Genomic DNA, 20,439 nt, shown 5'->3' on the forward strand with positions numbered 1-20,439 from the left:
GTTTTAATCTGTTGCACCTGTCACTTACAGGGTGGTTTCCCCCTTTTTGCTTATCTTGGCTTCCTCTGTTTGGAAGTCTCTTCAGTGTCTAATCTCTGCCCTGACACCAGGGGGTGAAGGTGGCTACTTATTCAGGCTCACTTGCTCAGTTGTACTGTGGAGAGGCAGGGACACTGCAAATACCACTAGCATATGTGGGGTGTGCTCGCAGTGGATGGACCACACTGGGGATGCCACAGCCCAAGGTGGAGGGTACTTCCCAGGTCCACACTGCTCAGGCTACCAGATGCTCCGTGAGTGCACTGTCCCAAGAGGGCCCTGAGTTTTGTGCACTTCCCAGATCTAAGCTGCTCAGGCTCTCAGGTGCTCTGCATGGAGCACCCGAGATGGGCTGTGTGTTTTGCTCCCTTCCCAGGTCCAAGCCACCCATGGTGCTCTATGAGGGCACTGTCCCAACTGAGTCTTGTGTTTTGTGCACTTCCCAGGTCTAAGCTGCTTAGACTCTCAGGTACTCCACACAGGCACAGACCCAGATGGGCTGTGCATTCTGCATCCTTCCCAGGTCCAAGCCTTACAGGCATCCGGGTGCTTAGCAAGTGCACTGTCCCAGGTGCGCTTATGCACCTCTCAGGTCCCAGTCGCTCAGTTTCCCAGGTGTGGTGCTCTGTGAGGGCACAGTTTCAGGTGTGCCATATGATCCTCTGGGGAGCTGATCTCAGGCTGTGACCCTCCTGGCTAATGTGAACCGTCCAGGATCCCAGGAGGACAAGGTTGGCAACTGGCAGCCTGCTCACAGTTCGGTGGAAAGTGTGGTCTCTGGGGCCGAGATTGCAGTGGCCCTTTGCCTTCTGCCTCTGGCTGTTGCACACCTGCCTCTGGGCTCCTGGGTAGGGAGGGTTGTAAATGGCAGCAGGCTTGCTCTCATTTGGTATTTGCTAGGGCACAATCTTTTGTTCTGTGAGCATGCCAGGGGTCATCTACCAGTAGCATTAGGGCCTTCTCTCAGGAAAGGTCCTTTTTTTTTTTTTTTTTTTCTTGTCTCTCTGGCATTCCCACACTATGAGTTGCTATGTCACATTGTCCCCCTCAGATTGTACTCAGGACATTTATGCCCGGTCCTTACCCTAAGGACCAATGATGCAGTTTGCGCCTCTGCACCCAGCCTCCACTTGCTGCTGGTAGATGGATGTGAGCATCTGAGCCATTTCTCTGCTGCTAACTGCAGTGTTGCCTGCATTCTGTGGTGGTGTTTGTTTTTTTTTTTTTTTCCGGTTATGTTGTCCTCTGAGATTCCAAAACTCTCCACTGACCCCACCTGTAAGAGGGTTTCCTATTGTGTGGAAGATTCTCCTCCTTCACGACTCCCTCCTCACGATAGGTCTCTTTCCCTAAATCCTTTGTCTCTCTTTACATCTTATATATTTTGTCCTACCTCCTTTTGAAGAGTTTTTTTTTTTTTTTTTTGGTATCTGGTGTCCTCCACCAGTGTTTATAAGTTGTTTTGTGGAGGTTGCTCCACATTCATACAATCTTTTGATGAATTTGTGGGGGAGAAGGTGGTCTCCCCATCCTATTCCTCCACCATCTTGGTACTGCCCCTTGACCATGTTTTAGACTCTTCTAATAGAAATATCAATAACCTCAGATATGAAGATGACACCACCCTTATGGCAGAAGTGAAGAAGAACTAAAGAGCCTCTTGATGAAAGTGAAAGAAGAGAGTGAAAAAGTTGGCTTAAAGCTCAACATTCAGAAAACGAAGATCATGGTGTCTGGTCCCATCACTTCATAGCAAATAGATGGGGAAACAGTGGAAACAATGGCTGACTTTATTTTTCTGGGCTCCAAAATCACTACAGATGGTGATTGCAGCCATGAAATTAAAAGACGCTTACTCCTTGGAAGGAAAGTTATAACCAACCTAAACAGCATATTAAAAAACAGAGATATTACTTTGTCAACAAAGGTCCGTCTAGTCAAGGCTATGGTTTTTCCAGTAGTCATGTATGGATGCGAGAGTTGGACTATAAAGAAAGATGAGCCCTGAAGAACTTTTGCTTTTGAACTGTGGTGTTGGAGAAGACTCTTGAGAGTTCCTTGGACTGCAAGGAGATCCAACCAGTCCATCTTAAAGGAGATCAGTCCTGGGTGTTGGAAGGACTGGGGTTTGGAAGGACTGATGTTGAAGCTGAAACTCCAATACTTTGGCCACCTGATGTGAAGAGCTGACTCATTTGAAAAGATCCTGATGCTGGGAAAGACTGAGGGCAGGAGGAGAATGGGACGACAGAGGATGAGATGGTTGGATGACATCACCTACGCAATGGACATGGGTTTGGGTGGACTCCGGGAGTTGATGATGGACAGGGAGGCCTGGAGTGCTGCGGTTCATGAGGTTGCAAAGAGTTGGACAAGACTGAACGACTGAACTGAATATAAAACAAACCCTTCATATTAAATATGAAATATATTGCTAAAACTTATTGCTTTATTCCTTCTGGCTAGGTATGTACCACCCATATCTTTATAAATTCAGCTTGCATTAATCTTCATTTGATCTGTATTATATACTCCACCATCTAGGATTGTCTCCGCATTTTGTTTTAATATTTCCAGGCAACAGCAGGTGAACCTATCCCAGCAAATATAATGAATGCTTTGTTCTACTTTTCTGATTGCATAACTATCTCTTTCATCTAGGTCAGTGCTACCCAAGAGAAATATAACAAGAGCCCCATGTGTAATTTAGAATGTCCTAAAAGGAGAAAATACATGTAGATTACAGTACAATAATATCTTAGGGAATGCAATGGTTAGAGTGAAATATACTCCTACCAAAATAATAAAGTGTGTTAAACAGAAAAAAAAATTTGTATTGCTTCAGTTTAAAAATTGATATTAGTTAATATTAGCTTGTTGTATTGGCCATATTTCAAGCAGTCAAATAGCTATATGTGAAAACTGTATTGAATAGCTCTAAACCTCTTGAGGGCAGAAACTGTGTTCCACGCAGGTCTCCCTTTGGTTTGTTTCCTAGAATACTTCCCAGGTTCCCCAAGACTGGGTTAAGTGCTCTTCTTGTGTGCTCCTACAGCCCTCTGCACTAACTTGTCAGGCAGTGCTTACCTCCCACATTGCAATTACTTATTTACCTGTCTGGAGGCTCCTTACAGCAAGGACTCTTTCTTTCTCCTTCTTTCTTCTTTTTCTTTTCTTTTGATGTGCAAGACTCTTAAAAAAAATTATTTTCCATCATGGCTTATTACAGGATATTGAATATCCTGTGCTATAGAGGAGAACCTTGTTGTTTATCCATTTTGTATATACTAGTTTGCATCTGCTAATCCCAAACTCTCAAATCATCCCTACCCTTGACAACCACAAGTCTGTTCTCCATGTCTGAATATATTCCTGTTTTGTAGATAACTTCATTTGAGTCCTATTTTAGATTCTACATAAAAGTGATATCATATGGTATTTATCTTTCTGACTTACTTCACTTAGTATGATCATCTCGAGGTCCATCCATGTGGCAAATGGCATTATTTCATTCATTTTAAGGCTGAGTAATATTTCATTGTAAATATGTACCACATCTACCTTATCCATTCATCTGTTGGTGGACATTTACATTGTTTCTGTGTCTTGGCTATTGTGAATAGTGCTACTATGAACATAAGGGTGCAAGTATTTTTCTGAATTATGGTTTCATCCAGATATATGCCCAGGAGTGGGATTGCTGGATTATATGACAACTCAAAATAGTTTGGGGGGAAACTCTACACTATTCTTTATAACGGATGCACCAATTTACATTCCCACCAACAGTGTAGGAGGGTTCCCTTTTCTCCACACACTCTAGACAAGAACTATTTCTAGTTTACAATTACATGCTCTGTGCTTAGTATGGGGCCAGGCACATCATAGACATTCATTAACTATTTATTGCTTTTTAAATGAATTATTAAATTCACCAAAATAAGTTGTTTGAGGAACTTTTATCAGAATAAGGATTTCTTGAAGGTATAGATCATGATTTATTTATCTCTGTAGTCTCTTTACCTATCATAAAGCTTAGCACATAGTAGGCACTCAGTAAATGTTTGTTGAATGACTACTGAACCCTGTCAAAACTCTAGGCTTTCCAGCCCTTCTATCTTCACAGCTGTGACTGACTGCAGCCTCAGTTTCTTCCTCAGGGTTTGAGATTTTGAATCACCTTATGAAGACCTGTGCCTGGCCCTATGAGCTGGAGTCTGCCTTGTATCCTCTGTCTGGAGCTGGAGTCTGCCTTGTATCCTCTGTCTGGTGCTGAGGGCTGTCTTGGACTTGTCAAACTCCCTCTACCTCCATCATCCTCCATATGACCAAAGGCAATGGCCCCCTGGCTTTTTGAGTCCAGTCTCCCTTTGGAGTGCTTCATCTTGGATTATGCCTTCCTTTGATTTACATGCTATGGTGTCCTGGTGTAGACTGATTTCTGGCCCATAACCATGGTTGCATGTACACTACCAGACTAGATTTCCTCCAAAGTTGACCTAACTTTAGTTGTTTGGGTTTTGCAATGACAGAACACACCTCCAGGGGGAACATTCATTCACCCTAGATATGAATCATTATTTTGACAGCATTCCAGTAGATGGCAGTAAAGTGTTTTAAGCAAAACTTGTCTTTTTTCTAGTTTGCACAGTGTCCCCAGACAAGCCAAGATATGGGCTACCAGTGGGGTCTACCAGCAAGTCTAGCAGGAGCTTCTAGTTGCAGTTTCTTGTCTGTCTCCTTTTTATCTTATCCTGGTAATTAATTGTACTTGGCCAGGTATACTGAAGATATTATAAATAGGAAAACCTTAAGCTTGGAGAATGAGACATATTTCTTTAGGACAATTTCCTATTGCCAAGTATCACAGGGTAGCACAACACGGGCCCTCCCCATCCCTGTCCTGATTCTGGCCCTCTGATCTCATTCTCTCACTTCCTATAATTCATCTGTAGACAACACTTGTGTTCTATCATAAGTCGGATTAAAGCTCTTTGCATTGAATACTATGGCCCTGGAGATGTCAGAATATTCCTATGCAGATTTTTTTTAAAGAGAAAGCTTTCTAAAAACTATCAATAGGAAAGAATACCATTTGCAGCAATATGGGTGGACTTAAAGATTAACATACTAACTGAACTAAGCCAGAGAAAGAAATGTTGTATGATATCTCTTTTATGTGGAATTTTAAAAAATGATACAGGTGAACTTGTATATCAAGCAGAATTAAACCTACAAACATAGAAAGCAAACTTGTGGTTACCAAAGGGGAAAGGGGGGAGGGATAAATTAGGAGTTTGGGATTAATATATACACACTTCTATATACAAAATGGATAAACAAAGATCTACTGTATAGCACAGGAAACTCTACTCAATACTTTGTAGTAAACTATAGTGGAACAAATCCAAAAAAGAACATATATATCTGAATAACTTTGCTGTATACCTGAAACTAACACAGCATTGTGAATCAATTATATATCAATTTTAAAAATAAGTAAGTAAAGACATCAAAAGGAAAGAACAAAGAAATGAAAGGGAGCTAATTAGTGGTTCCAAGAGAAGGAAGGTTTCCAAATGTTTGTGATGCTAATTTTCCTTTTAGGCCCAATCCTCTGGACTGTGGAGTCATATCTAACTGTAAGAGATCTATAAAGCTGTGAGCAGCTGTGTGTGTGATGGAACAGAAGGAGGAACAGAACCTTCCAATTATTGGCTCTCATGGTGCAGTTTTGAGTGCATTTGGGAAGGAGAATTTAACCCCTGCAGGGCTAGACTCCATCCCTCCACTCAGCAGGCTCCAGAGAGAAGAGCACATCACAACATGAGGCATGTGGTCAGTTCTATCCTGTTTCAGGAGACAACTTCATACTCATGAATCTCCTTATCCCCAACTCCCCTGGGAATGTATTCCTGCTTAGGAGAGCAGAACCAGTCATTACCTTGTTTGGTTCTTCCAGGGTTGGATGGTTCTGGGTTATTTCTTAGTGGTTTGTGGGCCAATTTGATATTGGTGACAAAAGACCATCACCCATTGCTTGGGAGAACTCCCCAGTGACCTGGCATAGTGGAGATTTTCTCAGTTTTCTTTCTAAAAGCTGTGTAACAGATATGGATAAGATTAAAGGGAACTTCTCTCATTGTTGTGAAACATTGCTGAGGATAATAAAGAGAATTAGATGGACGGAAAAGAAAACTGAGGTCTAGCTTTTGGTCTTACCTTTCAAGCAGTTACTTAGCTTTGGGAAATTCATCCTTTCCGAATGCTACTTCTTTTACATTAAATGTAAATTTGAAAGAGAGGAAGTTTCCAGAATTCTCTGATTTGGGTACTGTAAACCAGCAGGCTTTTCGAGTAGAAGTACTGAATCATTACTAGCAAGAATGGCAAGTGCCTGGAATGTTGCTGCTACGTTGCCCCAAATCAATCACACTACCCCAGACTTCCCTAGTGGTTCTGTGGTTAAGAATCCACCTGCCCACACAGGGCACATGGGTTTGATCCCTGTTCCAGGAAGATCCTACACACTGCAAGGCAACCAAGCTTAGCACCACAACTACTGAGCCCACAGGCCCACAGCCCATGCTCCACAACGAGAGAACCCACCAAAATGAGAAGCCCATGCACCACAACTAGAGAGTGGCTCCTTCTCACTGCAACTAGACAATGCCCGTGTGCAGCAACAAAGAGTCCATGAACCACAACAAAGACCTAGTGCAGCGCCCCCCCACCAAAAAAAAAAAAAATACACTACTCTTTCCACCACCAATTAACTGAAGCTGGCTTTCAAGATAGCCATCCCAGACTGTGAGTTCAATGCTCTACCCCTCTCATCATGCTGGAATTTCCATTTCCTTAAAAGCTCCTAAAGATGGTTAGTTGTTCATGACAAGAGTAGTCTCAACAGACTCATCAGCATAAACTCCATCAGCATAAACTCTATTCCCAGCTTAGGCATAAATCAAGGAAAGAATGCCTGAATGTGAAAACAAATGAAGTGAACAACAATAAAGACAGAGGCTACATATATCAATATAAATGAATAACCTTTGATTTGTGCTCTATTAAGTAGGAGAAATAGAGGATTAAAAAAAAAGATCTAAAATCTAGTTTGGCAAAGTAACCTGACATCTCCAAATAAAGGGAAAAAATCTTTAACTGATGATATATTAACAATTCTGTGCTGCTGATTTGATTTCTTTGCCTTAGTATAAATTGATGCACAGTAGAGTCTGCTGTGTAGATTCTCCAGGAACAAGGACCACTACATCCAAGGTCTTACATCCTTTATTCTTTAATATGAATCCTTTTCATTTTATTTAGCTGCAATATTGTACAGTTCATAATATTGTACATGAGGTGGTGACCAAAAAGTCCCAAAGAAAAAGAAATACAAGAAGGCAAAGTGGTTGTCTGAGGAGGACTTACAAATAGCTGAGAAAAGAAGAGAAGTAAAAGGTAAGGGAGAAAGGGAAAGATACACTCAACTGAATGCAGAGTTCCAGAGACTAGCAAGGAGAGATAAGTGAACAATGCGAAGAAATAAAAGAAAACAATAGAATGGGAAAGACTAGAGATCTCTTCAAGAAAACTGGAGACAGCAAGCAAACATTTTATGTAAAGATGGGCACTATAAAGGACAGAAACAGCAAGACCCTAACAGAAGCAGAACAGATTAAGAAGAGGTGGCAAAAACACACAGAAGGGAAATACAAAAAAAGTCTTAATGACCCAGATAACCATGATGTGTGGTCACTCACCGAGAACCAGACATCCTGGAGTGCATAGTCAAGTGGGCCTTAGGAAGCACTATTACAAACAGAACTAGTGGAAGTGATAGAATTCCAGATGAGCTATTTAAATCCTAAAAGATGATTCTGTTAAAGTGATGCACTCAATATGCCAGCAAATTTGGAAAACTCGGCAGTGGTCAAAGGAATGGAAAAGGTAAATTTTCATTGCAATCTCAAGAAAGACAACGCCAAAGAATGCTTAAACTACCATACAATTGTACTCATTTCACATGCTAGCAAGGTAATGCTCAAAATTCTTCAAGCTAGGCTTCAACAGTATGTGAACCAAGAATTCCAGATGTACAAGCTAGGTTTAAGAAAAGGCAGAGGAACCAGAGATCAAATTGCCAACATCCACTGGATAATAGAAAAAGCAAAGGAATTGCAGAAAATTTCTACTTCTGCTTCGCTGACTATGCAAAAACCTTTGACCATGAAAATCACATCAAATTATGAAAAATTCTTCAAGAGATGGATATACCAAACCACTTTACCTGTCTCCTACGAAACCTGCATGCAGGTCAAGAAGCAACAGTTAGAACCTTACATGGAACAGCAGACTAGTTCAAAATTGGGAAAGGAGTATGACAAGGCTGTGTATTGTCACTCTGTTTATTTAACTTATATGCAGACTGCAGCCTGGGGTGCTGCAGTTGATGGGGTCACAAAGAGTCAGAGTATATTATGTGAAAGCCTAGGCTGGATGAATCACAAGCTATAATCAAGATTGCTGGGAGCAATATCAACAATCTCAGATATGTAGATGATACCATTCTACTGGAAGAAAGCAAAGAGGAACTAAAGAGCCTGTTGATGCGGGTGCAAAAGAGACTGAAAAAGTTGGCTTAAAATGCAACTTTAAAAAACTAAGATCATGGCATTGGGTCCCATTACTTCATGGCAAATAGATGGGGAAAAGTGGAAACAGTGACAGATTTTATTTTCTTGAGCTCCAAAATAACCAAGGATGGTGACTGCAGCCATGAAATTAAAAAAAAGCTTGCTCCTTGGAAGAAAAGCTATGATAAATCTAGATAGTATATTCAAAAGCAGAGACATGCTTTGTTGACAGAGGTCCATATAGTCAAAGCTATGGTTTTCCCAGTAGTCATGGGAAAGTTGGATCATAAGAGGGCTGAGTGTGGGTGATAGTGAGTGGCTCAGTCATGTCTGACTCTTTGTGACCCCATGAACTATAGCTATGTCTTTGAGCCTGTTTCTATTTTGTAGATCATAAAATAATCTGTTTTGTAGATGTTTCTTTGTGTCATACTCTGAGTTCCATATATCAGTGATATATGGTATTTGTCTTTCTCTGACTTACTACAACCGATGCTCAGTTCGAAGGCATCAATTCTTCAGTGCTTAACCTTTTTAATTGTCCAGCGCTCACATCCATATATGACTGCTGGAAAAAACCATAGCTTTGACTAAACAGACCTTCTGTAGGCTGTCTAGGTTTGGCATTGCTTTTCTTCCAAGGAGCAAGCATCTTTTAATTTCATGGCTGTAGTCACCATCCAGAGTGATTTTGGAGCCCAAGAAAATTTTGGAGCCCCAAAAAAGTCTGTCACTGTTTCCATTGCTTCCCCATCTATTTTCCATAAAGTGATGGGACTGGATGCCATGATCTTAGGTTTTTGAATGTTGAGTTTTAAACTAGCCTTTTCACTTTCCTCTTTTATCTTCATCAAGAGGTTCTTTAACTCCTCTTCCCTTTCTGCCATAAGGATAGTGTTATCTGCATATCTGAGGTTATTGATATTTCCCCAAGCAATCTTGATTCCAGCTTGTTCCTCAGTCCACCATTTCAAATGATGTATTCTGCAAAGAAGTTAAATAAGCTGGGTGACAATATACAGCCTTGACATACTCCTTTCCCAATTTGGAACCAGTCCATTGTTCCATGTCCAGTTCTAACTGTTTCTTCTTGGCCTGCATACAGGTTTCCCAGAAAACAGGTAAGGTAGTCTAGTATTCTTATCTGTCTCTTTAAGAATTTTCCACAATTTGTTGTGATCTACACAGTCAAAAGCTTTATTGTAGTCAATGAAACAGAAGTAAATGTTTTTTGAATTCTCTTGCTTTTTCTATGATTCAAGGGATGTTGGCAATTTGGTCTCTAGTTCCTCTGCCTTTATTAAATTCAGCTTGTACATCTGGAAGTTCTTGATTCACATACTGTTGAAGCCTAGCTTGAAGGATTTTGAGCATTACTTTGCAAGCATGTGAAATGAGTGCAATTGTGCAGTAGTTTGAACATTCTTTGGAGTTGCATTTCTTTGGGATTGGAATAAAAACTACCTTTTCCAGTCCTGTGGCCACAGCTGAATTTTACAAATTTGCTGGTATATTGAGTGTGTCACCTTAACAGCATCATCTTTTAGGATTTTGGAAAAGGTCAGCTGAAATTCCATCCTCTCCACTAGCTTTATTCACAGTGATGCTGCCTAAGGCCCACTTGACTTCACACTCCAAGATGTCTGGCTCCAGGTGAGTGATCACACCATTGTGGTTATCCCAGTCATTAAAGACTTTTTTGTATAGTTCTGCTGTGTATTCTTGCCATCTCTTTTAAATATCTTGTGCTTCTGTTAGGTCTATACCGTTTCTGTCCTTTATTGTGTCCATCTTAGCATGAAATGTTCCCTTGGTATCTCTAATTTTCTTGAAGAGATCTCTAGTCTTTCCCGTTTTACTGTTTTCCTCTGTTTCTTTACATTGTTCACTTAAAAAGGCTTTCTTATCTCTCCTTGCTATTCTCTGGAACTCTGCTTTCAGATGGATCTATCTTTCCTTTTCTCCTTTGCCTTTTGTTTCTCTTCTTTTCTCAGCTATTTGCAAGGACTCCTCAGACAACCATTTTGCCTTTTTGCATTTCTTTATCTTGGGCATGGTTTTGATCACCACCTCCTGCACAATGTTATGAAACTTTGTCCATAGTTCTTCAGGCACTCTATCTATCAGATCTAATTCCTTGAATCTATTTGTCACTTCCACTGTATAACCAATCGTAAGGGATTTAATTTAGGTCATACCTGAATGGTCTAGTGATTTTCCCTACTTTCTTCAATTTAAGTCTGAATTTGGCAATAAGGAGTTCATGATCTGAGCCACAGTCAGCTCCTGGTCTTGTTTATGCTGACTGTATAGAGCTTCTCCATCTTTAGCTATAAAGAATATAATCAATCTGACTTTGATCTTGACCATCTGGTGATGTCCATATGTAGAGCTATCTCTTGTGTTGTTGGAAGAGGGTGTTTGCTATGACCAGCATGTTCTCTTGGCAAAACTCTGTTAGCCTTTGCCCTGCTTCATTTTGTACTCCAAGGCCAAACTTGCCTGTCGCTGGAGGTATCTCTTGACTTCCTATGCATTCCAGTCCCCTATGATGAAAAGGACATCTTTTTTTGGTGTTAGTTCTAGAAGGTCTTGTAGGTCATCATAAAACCATTCAACTTCAGCTTCTTCAGCATTAGGTTGGGGCATAGACTTGGATTACTGTGATATTGAATGGTTTGCCTTTGCCTTGGAAATGAGCAGGGATCATTCTGTCGTTTTTGAGATTGCTTCCAAGTACTACATTTCAGATGCTTTTGTTGACTATGAGGGCTACTCCATTTCTTCTAAGAGATTCTTGCCCACAGTAGTAGATATAACGGTCATCTGAGTTAAATTCACCCATTCTGGTTCATTTTAGTTCACTGATTCCTAAAATGTGGATGTTCACACTTGCCATCTCCTGTCTGACCACTTCCAATTTACCTGGATACATGGACCTAACATTCCAGGTTCCTATGAAATATTGTTCTTTACAGCATCAGATTTTACTTTCACCACCAGACACATCCACAACTGGGCATTGTTTTTGCTTTGGTCCATCCTCTTCATTCTTTCTGGTGCTATTTTGCAGTTCTTCTTCATTAGCATATTCAACACCTACCCACCTGGGTGGTTCATCTTTTAGTGTCATGACTTTTTCCTTTTTATACTGTTCATGGGGTTCTCAAGGCAAAAATGCTGCAGTGGTTTGCCTACTACACTTAGTATGATCATTTCTAGGTCCATGTTGCTGCAAATGGCATTAATCCTTTCTTTTTTATGGCTGAGTAATATTCCAGTGTGTGCATATGTGTGTGTATGTATTTCACATCTTCATCCATCCATTCATTGGTCAGTGAATATTTATGTGGCCTCTATGTCTTGACTACTGTGAATAGTGGTGCTAAAAACATTGGGGTGCATAAAGATACTGTTTATTTAATTTATATATAACATAAGAGGAAAGGGGTATATATACATTTATCATATATATAATTATGATTAATTCATGTTGTTGTATGGAAAAAACCAACACAACATTGTAAAGCAATTTCCCTCCAATTAAGCACTTAAAAAATATATGCTACAGATTAGGAAACTCTGTGAAAGAATTCCATCAGCTAATCCATATGTCACCCAACCTTTCCAAGGGTCCTTGACACAGAAACTTGGTCATTTGTGATATGAAAATGACCAGGTGATTTGAGTTTGAAGCCCACAAAGGATACACACTGACTGAGTTATCTAGAAACGTAACCCATAAGCTTTAGTTTTCTCACATGTAAAATGATGTTGGTTAACATATTCCTAATGGATTTGATGTAAAGATTGAATTACATGTACAGTTCTTGGCTTGAAGTAGACAATTAACACTGACTTTCTTTCTGCCTCCATAATAAATAATGAATGCACTCCTTAGGACATAGGCACTGGATAATCTGAAACTTTGTGCTTTCTGCTTAGATTCAGCTTTAATGACCCTGAAGCTGTCCTTCTCTACATAAGACAGCTTAAGGGACTTTCCACATGGTGCTATATTGATGCTCTTTTTATTGGTCTGTGCTTCTCTGGAGTGGGTTACCCATTTCTAACACTATCTTCTTCATTTAAAAGGTTCTCAGCACTCGAGGAATGATACAGAACAACTACCCTATCTTTTCACTTGGAGAGCAACACACAAATCATCACCCATAATTAGTGTGTTTCTGTCTTAATGTTCCCAAGTCAAGCCTACAAATGGAGCCAAGGTTATTACATCCACTTGGAACATCCTTTTCTACCCCTCATCAGGAGACAGCAGAAGGAAGTTTGTGTTTCTCTCTTCCTCTGCAACTATTCTTCAGTCTGACACTGAAAACACTCATGCTTGAAGTTTAATTTGAATATCTATGGTATAAAATTACCAGCATTCACATGCCCTAGCATTTTCCTGACAAATTAATTGCCAATAAAATTTTGCATGGCAGGGGTATATGGTGGGTGGTGTAGTTGTAGGTTCAGTTTACAGAGGTAATTACAGGTGCACTTGGCCAGGAAGAGCAGAGATGATACTAAGGAGGCCAATGTTAAGGGTAAGCAACACCTGCTTCTTTGCCTACTCCATAGATCTTTGTGTCTAGGAAAAACATGTAATCTGGAGGGCTTGGCATCTGCCTTTGGTACAGGTAATTCAATTTTTTCAACGTGTTATGATCTGTGGCTTCCACAAGTTCTCTGAAACTACACCCTGTGTCACCATCGCCTGGTTCTTAGGTCTTTGCCATATTTTCTCAGCATTCAGAGTCCTCAAAACATTAGGCTAATGACTGCAAATAACAAAACCAATCTCTGAGTACATACATGCTAAGTCTCTTCAGTCGTGTCCGACTCTTTGCAACCCCATGAGCCCACCAGGCTCCTCTGCCCATGGGATCTCCCAGGAAAGAATACTGGAGTGGGTTGCTATTTCCTACTCCAAAGGCACGGGGTAAATGAGGCTAAAAAGAGATTCTTCTTTTTGACTGGGTCTGAGAGAAGGGGTAATGGACAGGAACATCTATGGTTGCAAAGAGTCAGACATGACTGAAGTGACATAGCACTCACGCACAAGGGAAGGGGCAGTTTTGTTGACATATCTGAAAGTAACTGACCTTCACTAAAAAACATGGGGAAATATTCTGTTGGGACAAAGCATCTGACCTTTTAAGCAATAGTCTTTGCTCATTTCAAAGCCTTCATTGAAAAACCATTTCCCTGAAAGATACACCTTTGAAAAGATGCATATGTTTCTTTTTAGGCCAAAGCCTCTTTCAGTAGTTGTAATTCTCTTGTGTCAGAGGCATTTCCTGCTGGAGTTGTTTTAATTTTTTAGTGTGCTTATATGCTAAGTCACTTTAGTCATGGCCAACTCTTTGAGACCCTCTGGACTATAACCTGCCAGGCTCGTCTGTCCATGGGATTCTCCAGGCAAGAGTACTGGGATGGTTTGCCATGTCCTCCTCCAGGGTATCTTCCAAGGATTGAACCCACATCTCTTACTTCTCCTGCATTGGCAGGTGGGTTCTTTACCATTAGTGCCACCTGGGAAGCCCTCGATTCCATATATAAGTATTAACATACTTTATTTATTTTTCTCTTTCTGACTTACTTCACTCTGTATAACCAGCTCTAGGTTCACCCACTTCACTAGAACTGACTAAAGTTCTCAATGATAATTTTAGAAATAAAGGGTTTTAACATTCAGTTCAGTTCAGTTCAGTTGCTCAGTCATGTCCGATTCTTTGTGACCCCATGGACTGCAGCACGCCAGGCCTCCCTGTCTGTCACCAATTCCCAGAGTTTACCCAAACTCATGTCCATTGAGTCGGTGATGCCATCCAACCATCTCATCCTCTGTCATCCCCTTCTCCTCCTGCCTTCAATCTTTCCCAGTATCAGGGTCTTTTCAAATGAGTCAGCTCTTTGCACCAGGTGGCCAAAGTATTGGAGTTTCAGCTTCAGCATCAGTCCTCCCAATGAACACTCAGGATCTCATTTAGGATGGACTGGTTGGATCTCCTTGATGTCCAAGGGACTCTCAAGAATCTTCTCCAACACACAATTCAAAAGCTTCAATTTTTTTGGTGCTCAGCTTTCTTTATAGCCCAACTCTAATATCCATACATGATTACTGGAAAAACCATAGCCTTGACTAGACACACCTTTGTTGACAAAGTAATGTCTCTGCTTTTTAATATGCTATCTAGATTGGTCATAACTTTCCTTCCAAGGAGTAAGTGTCTTTTAATTTCATGGCTGCAGTCACCATCTGCAGTGATTTTGGGGCTATGTGAAAAAAACAACTACAACATAAAACAGATAAGTGCATACATTTGATACCATTAAGTCTAGTTCTCAAGATTTCCCTGTGATGTCAGTCGCTTTTAAAGATATTAAAGAAATAATGAAGATGAGATAACATTGCTGGCCCTTTAGTTCCTGGAATAATAGGATTGGAGAGAAGAGCATAAGATTCTTTGTTTGCCAAGGCTAATGAACAAGGACTTCACTTGGTTTTTTGATGAATTTGGATCTTATTCAAACATCTCATGTCTCTCTAGTGAGATGGAGGTCATTCCTAGTTTACAAATGAGAAAATCAAGGCTCAGAAAAGTTAAGCATTTTCCCCAAGATCTTTCAGCTGTTAGAGTAAGATTTGAAGCCATAAATAAATGATTTCAAATCCATTTATAGTTTTTCTATTCACTATCTTTGTTTCATCCATTTCAATATTATTTTTGTTACTCTTTCTAGCAGCATGAAAACCACAAAGCTGGGTCAAGATAATCAGCCTTATGAACTTACACAGGCATTTGTAGGACATCTACCAAACATGAGTTTTGTGTTGGGTGGGAGAAAAATACCAAAGGAATATGAGAACTTTATATAACTTTATATTTCATCCTCAGAAACTGGAACATTGTCTGGCTCATGTTATGAATTAGTAAGAGAATGGACAATGAAAAATATTTCATTGCTATTGAAATTTCAACATTTTGATATTAAAAGCTAAGATTATTTGCAAATGTTTATCTAAGCAAACTACCAATCTATATAAAACAGCATTTTTTTTTGTTTGCTGGTCTGAGATAAATTTCTTTAGGGCTGCAATTCATGAATTAAGGAAAGAAATGTATGGTAGAGGGAAAATTTTTCTTTTTAAACTTTTGCCAGTTTCATATAAATTGATTTAGTTAGGGTGGCATTTAGGGATTTTTGATTTAACTGCTCAGGTGAGTTTTTCTCTAAATATTTATTCAGCATTTCCCTAGAGAAATGCAGATATTTACCTTTGGCACATGCAAAATGTGCATGAAACTTTCCCATTTAATCTACAGGCACCTATCATGAAGCAGTTTATTTCTTGGTTAAAAACATTCATTTTGGAGAGAATTCATGCACACTTTATGAGCTAACTCTGAAAGAATCCACTGCAGATATTCTTAGAATGAAAAGGAAAGGTAGCTGCTCTGAATTCTGATGAGACATCCTGGGAAAAGCTCTCACATCTGTGATCTACAAAGGCCCTATAAAAAGGAAAATGAGAAAGAAAAATCATCTGATATGCAAAATGTCAGGTGACACAAAAAAAATGTGATCTTCTTTTAGCTCTCATTGCAACTTTATGAGTCAATATTGCCCTCATTTTACAGAGTGAGAAGCTGAGCTCGAGGTTAACATTTAATCCAAGTCATCCAGCTGGTGTCTACTTCTGTGGTGAGGAGCTACCCTTCGTCCAAGGTAAGGAGCAATGGCTGCGCTTTGCTGGAGCAGCCGTGAAGAGATACCCCATGCCCAAGGTAAGAGAAACCCAAGTAAGACAGTAGGTATTTCAAGAGGGCATCAGAGGGCAAATACACTGAAACCATACTCACAGAAAACTAGTCAATATAATCACACTAGGGCCACAGCCTTCTAACTCAATGAAACTAAGCCATGCCTATGGGGCAGCCCAAGATGGGCAGGTCATGGTGGAGAGGTCTGACAGAATGTGGTCCACTGGAGAAGGGAATGGCAAACCACTTCAGTATTCTTGCCTTGAGAACCCCATGAACAGTATGAAAAGGCAAAATGATAGGATACTGAAAGAGAAACTCCCCAGGTCAGTAGGTGTCCAATATGCTACTGGAGATCAGTGGAGAAATAACTCCAGAAAGAATGACGTGATGGAGCCAAGCAAAAAGAATACCCAGCTGTGGATATGACTGGTGATAGAAGCAAGGTCTGATACTGTAAAGAGCAATATTGCATAGGAACCTGGAATGTCAGGTCCATGAGTTAAAGCAAATAGGAAGTGGTCAAACAAGAGATGGCAAGAGTGAATGTCGACATTCTAGGAATCTGCGAACTGAAATGGACTGAAATGGGTGAATTTAACTCAGATGACCATTATATCTACTACTGTGGGCAGGAATCCCTCAGAAGAAATGGAGTAGCCATCATGGTCAACAAAAGAGTCCAAAATGCAGTACTTGGATGCAATCTCAAAAACAACAGAATGATCTCTGTTCATTTCCAAGGCAAACATTTCAATATCACAGTAATCCAAGTCTATGCCCCAACCAGTAATGCTGAAGAAGCTGAAGTTGAACGGTTCTATGAAGACCTACAAGACCTTTTAGAACTAACACCCAAAAAAGATGTCCTTTTCATTATAGGGGACTGGAATGCAAAAGTAGGAAGTCCAGAAACACGTGGAGTAACAGGCAAATTTGGCCTTGGAATACGGAATGAAGCAGGGCAAAGACTGGTAGAGTTTTGTCAAGAAAATGCACTGGGCATAACAAACACCCTCTTCCAACAACACAAGAGAAGACTCTATACATGGACATCACCAGATGGTCAACACCGAAATGAAACTGATTATATTCTTTGCAGCCAAAGATGGAGAAGCTCTATACAGTCAGCAAAAACAAGACCAGGAGCTGACTGTGGCTCAGATCATGAACTCCTTATTACCAAATTCAGACTTAAATTGAAGAAAGTAGGGAAAACCAATAGACCATTCAGGTATGACCTAAATCAAATTCCTTATGATTATACAGTGGAAGTGAGAAATAGATTTAAGGGCCTAGATCTGATAGATAGAATGCCTGATGAACTGTGGAATGAGGTTCATGACATTGTACAGGAGACAGGGATCAAGAACATCCCCATGGAAAAGAAATGCAAAAAAGCAAAATGGCTGTCTGGGGAGGCCTTACAAATAGCTGTGAAAAGAAGACAAGCAAAAAGAAAAGGAGAAAAGGAAAGATATAAACATCTGAATGCAGAGTTCCAAAGAATAGCAAGAAGTGATAAGAAAGCCTTCTTCAGTGATCAATGCAAAGAAATAGAGGAAAACAACAGAATGGGAAAGACTAGGGATCTCTTCAAGAAAATCAGAGATACCAAAGGAACATTACATGCAAAGATGGGCTCGATAAAGGACAGAAATGGTATGGACCTAACAGAAGCAGAAGATATTAAGAAGAGATGGCAAGAATACACAGAAGAAGTGTACAAAAAAGATCTTCACGACCCAGATAATCACGATGGTGTGATCACTGACCTAGAGCCAGACATCCTGGAATGTGAAGTCAAGTGGGCCTTAGAAAGCATCACAACAAACAAAGCTAGTGGACGTGATAGAATTCCAGTTGAGCTATTCCAAATCCTGAAAGATGATGCTGTGAAAGTGCTGCACTCAATATGCCAGCAAATTGGGAAAACTCAGCAGTGGCCACAGGACTGGAAAAGGTCAGTTTTCATTCCAATCCCAAAGAAAGGCAATGTCAAAGAATGTTCAAACTACCGCATGATTGCACTCATCTCACACTCTAGTAAAGTAATGCTCAAAATTCTCCAAGCCAGGCTTCAGCAATATGTGAACCATGAACTTCCTGATGTTCAAGCTGGTTTTAGAAAAGGCAGAGGAACCAGAGATCAAATTGCCAGCATCCGCTGGATCATGGAAAAAGCAAAAGAGTTCCAGAAAGGCATCTATTTCTGCTTTATTGACTATGCCAAAGCCTTTGACTGTGTGGATCAAAATAAACTGAAAAATTCTGAAAGAGATGGGAATACCAGACTACCTGATCTGCCTCTTGAGAAATTTATATGCAGGTCAGGAAGCAACAGTTAGAACTTGACATGGAACAACAGACTGGTTACAAATAGGAAAAGGAGTACGTCAAGGCTGTATATTGTCACCCTGTTTATTTAACTTATACGCAGAGTACATCATGAGAAACGCTGGACTGGAAGAAACACAAGCTGGAATCAAGATTGCCGGGAGAAATGTCAATAACCTCAAATATGCAGATGACACCACCCTTATGGCAGGAAGTGAAGAGGAACTAAAAAGCCTCTTGATGAAAGTGAAAGAGGAGAGTGAAAAAGTTGGCTTAAAGCTCAACATTCAGAAAACAAAGATCATGGCATTCGGTCCCATCACTTCATGGGAAATAGGTGGAAACAGTGTCAGACTTTATTTTTTTGGGCTCCAAAGTCACTACAGATGGTGACTGCAGCCATGAAATTAAAAGACGCTTACTCCTTGGAAGGAAAGTTATGACCAACCTAGATAGCATATTCAAAAGCAGAGACATTACTTTGCCAACAAAGGTCTGTCTAGTCAAGGCTATGGTTTTTCCTGTGGTCATGTATGGATGTGAGAGTTGGACTGTGAAGAAGGCTGAGCGCCAAAGAATTGATGCTTTTAAACTGTGGTGTTGGAGAAAACTCTTGAGAGTCCCTTGGACTGCAAGGAGATCCAACCAGTCCATTTGGAAGGAGATCATCCCTAGGATTTCTTTGGAAGGAATGATGCTAAAGCTGAAACTGCAGTACTTTGGCCACTTCATGCAAAGAGTTGACTCATTGGAAAAGACTCTGATGCTGGGAGGGATTGGGGGCAAGAGGAGAAGGGGACGACAGAGGATGAGATGGCTGGATGGCATCACTGACTCGATGGACATGAGTCTGAGTGAACTCCGGGAGTTGGTGATGCACAGGGAGGCCTGACATGCAACAATTCATGGTGTCACAAAGAGTTGGACACGACTGAGCAACTGATCTGATCTGATCACAACAAACTGTGGGAAATTCTTCAAGAGATGGGAATACCAGACCACCTTACCTGCTTCCTGAGAAATCCGTATGCAGGTCAAGAAGCAACAGTTAGAACTGGACATGGAACAATGGACTGGTTCAAAATTGGGTAAGGAGTACGTCAAGGCTGTAATATGAATAACCTCAGATATGCAGATGACACTACCCTTATGGCATAAAGTGAAGAAGAACTAAAGAGCCTCTTGATGAAAGTGAAAGAGGAGAGTGAAAAAGCTGGTTTAAAACTCAACATTAAAAAAAGTAAGGTCATGGCATTTGGTCCCATTACCTCATGGCAAATAGATGGGGAAACAATGCAAACAGTGACAGACTTTATTTTCTTGGGCTTCAGAATCACTGCAGATGGTGACTGCAGTCATGAAATTAAAATACACTTGCTCCTTGGAAGAAAAGCTATGACAAACCTAGAGAGCATTTTAAAAACAGAGCCATTACCGACAATGGTCCATACAGCCAAAGGTATGGTTTTTCCAGTAGTCACGTATGGATGTGAGAGTTGGACCTTAAAGAAGGCTGACTTTTGAAGCATTGAAGCTTTTGAACTGTGGTGTTGGAGAAGACTCTTGAGAGTCCCTTGGACTGCAAGGAGATCAAGCCAATAAATCCTAAAGGAAATCAGTCCTGAATATTCATTGACAGGACTAATGCCGAA

The sequence above is a fragment of the Bubalus bubalis genome, chromosome 1, assembly GCF_019923935.1.
Source record: "Bubalus bubalis isolate 160015118507 breed Murrah chromosome 1, NDDB_SH_1, whole genome shotgun sequence".
Taxonomy (NCBI): domain Eukaryota; kingdom Metazoa; phylum Chordata; class Mammalia; order Artiodactyla; family Bovidae; genus Bubalus; species Bubalus bubalis.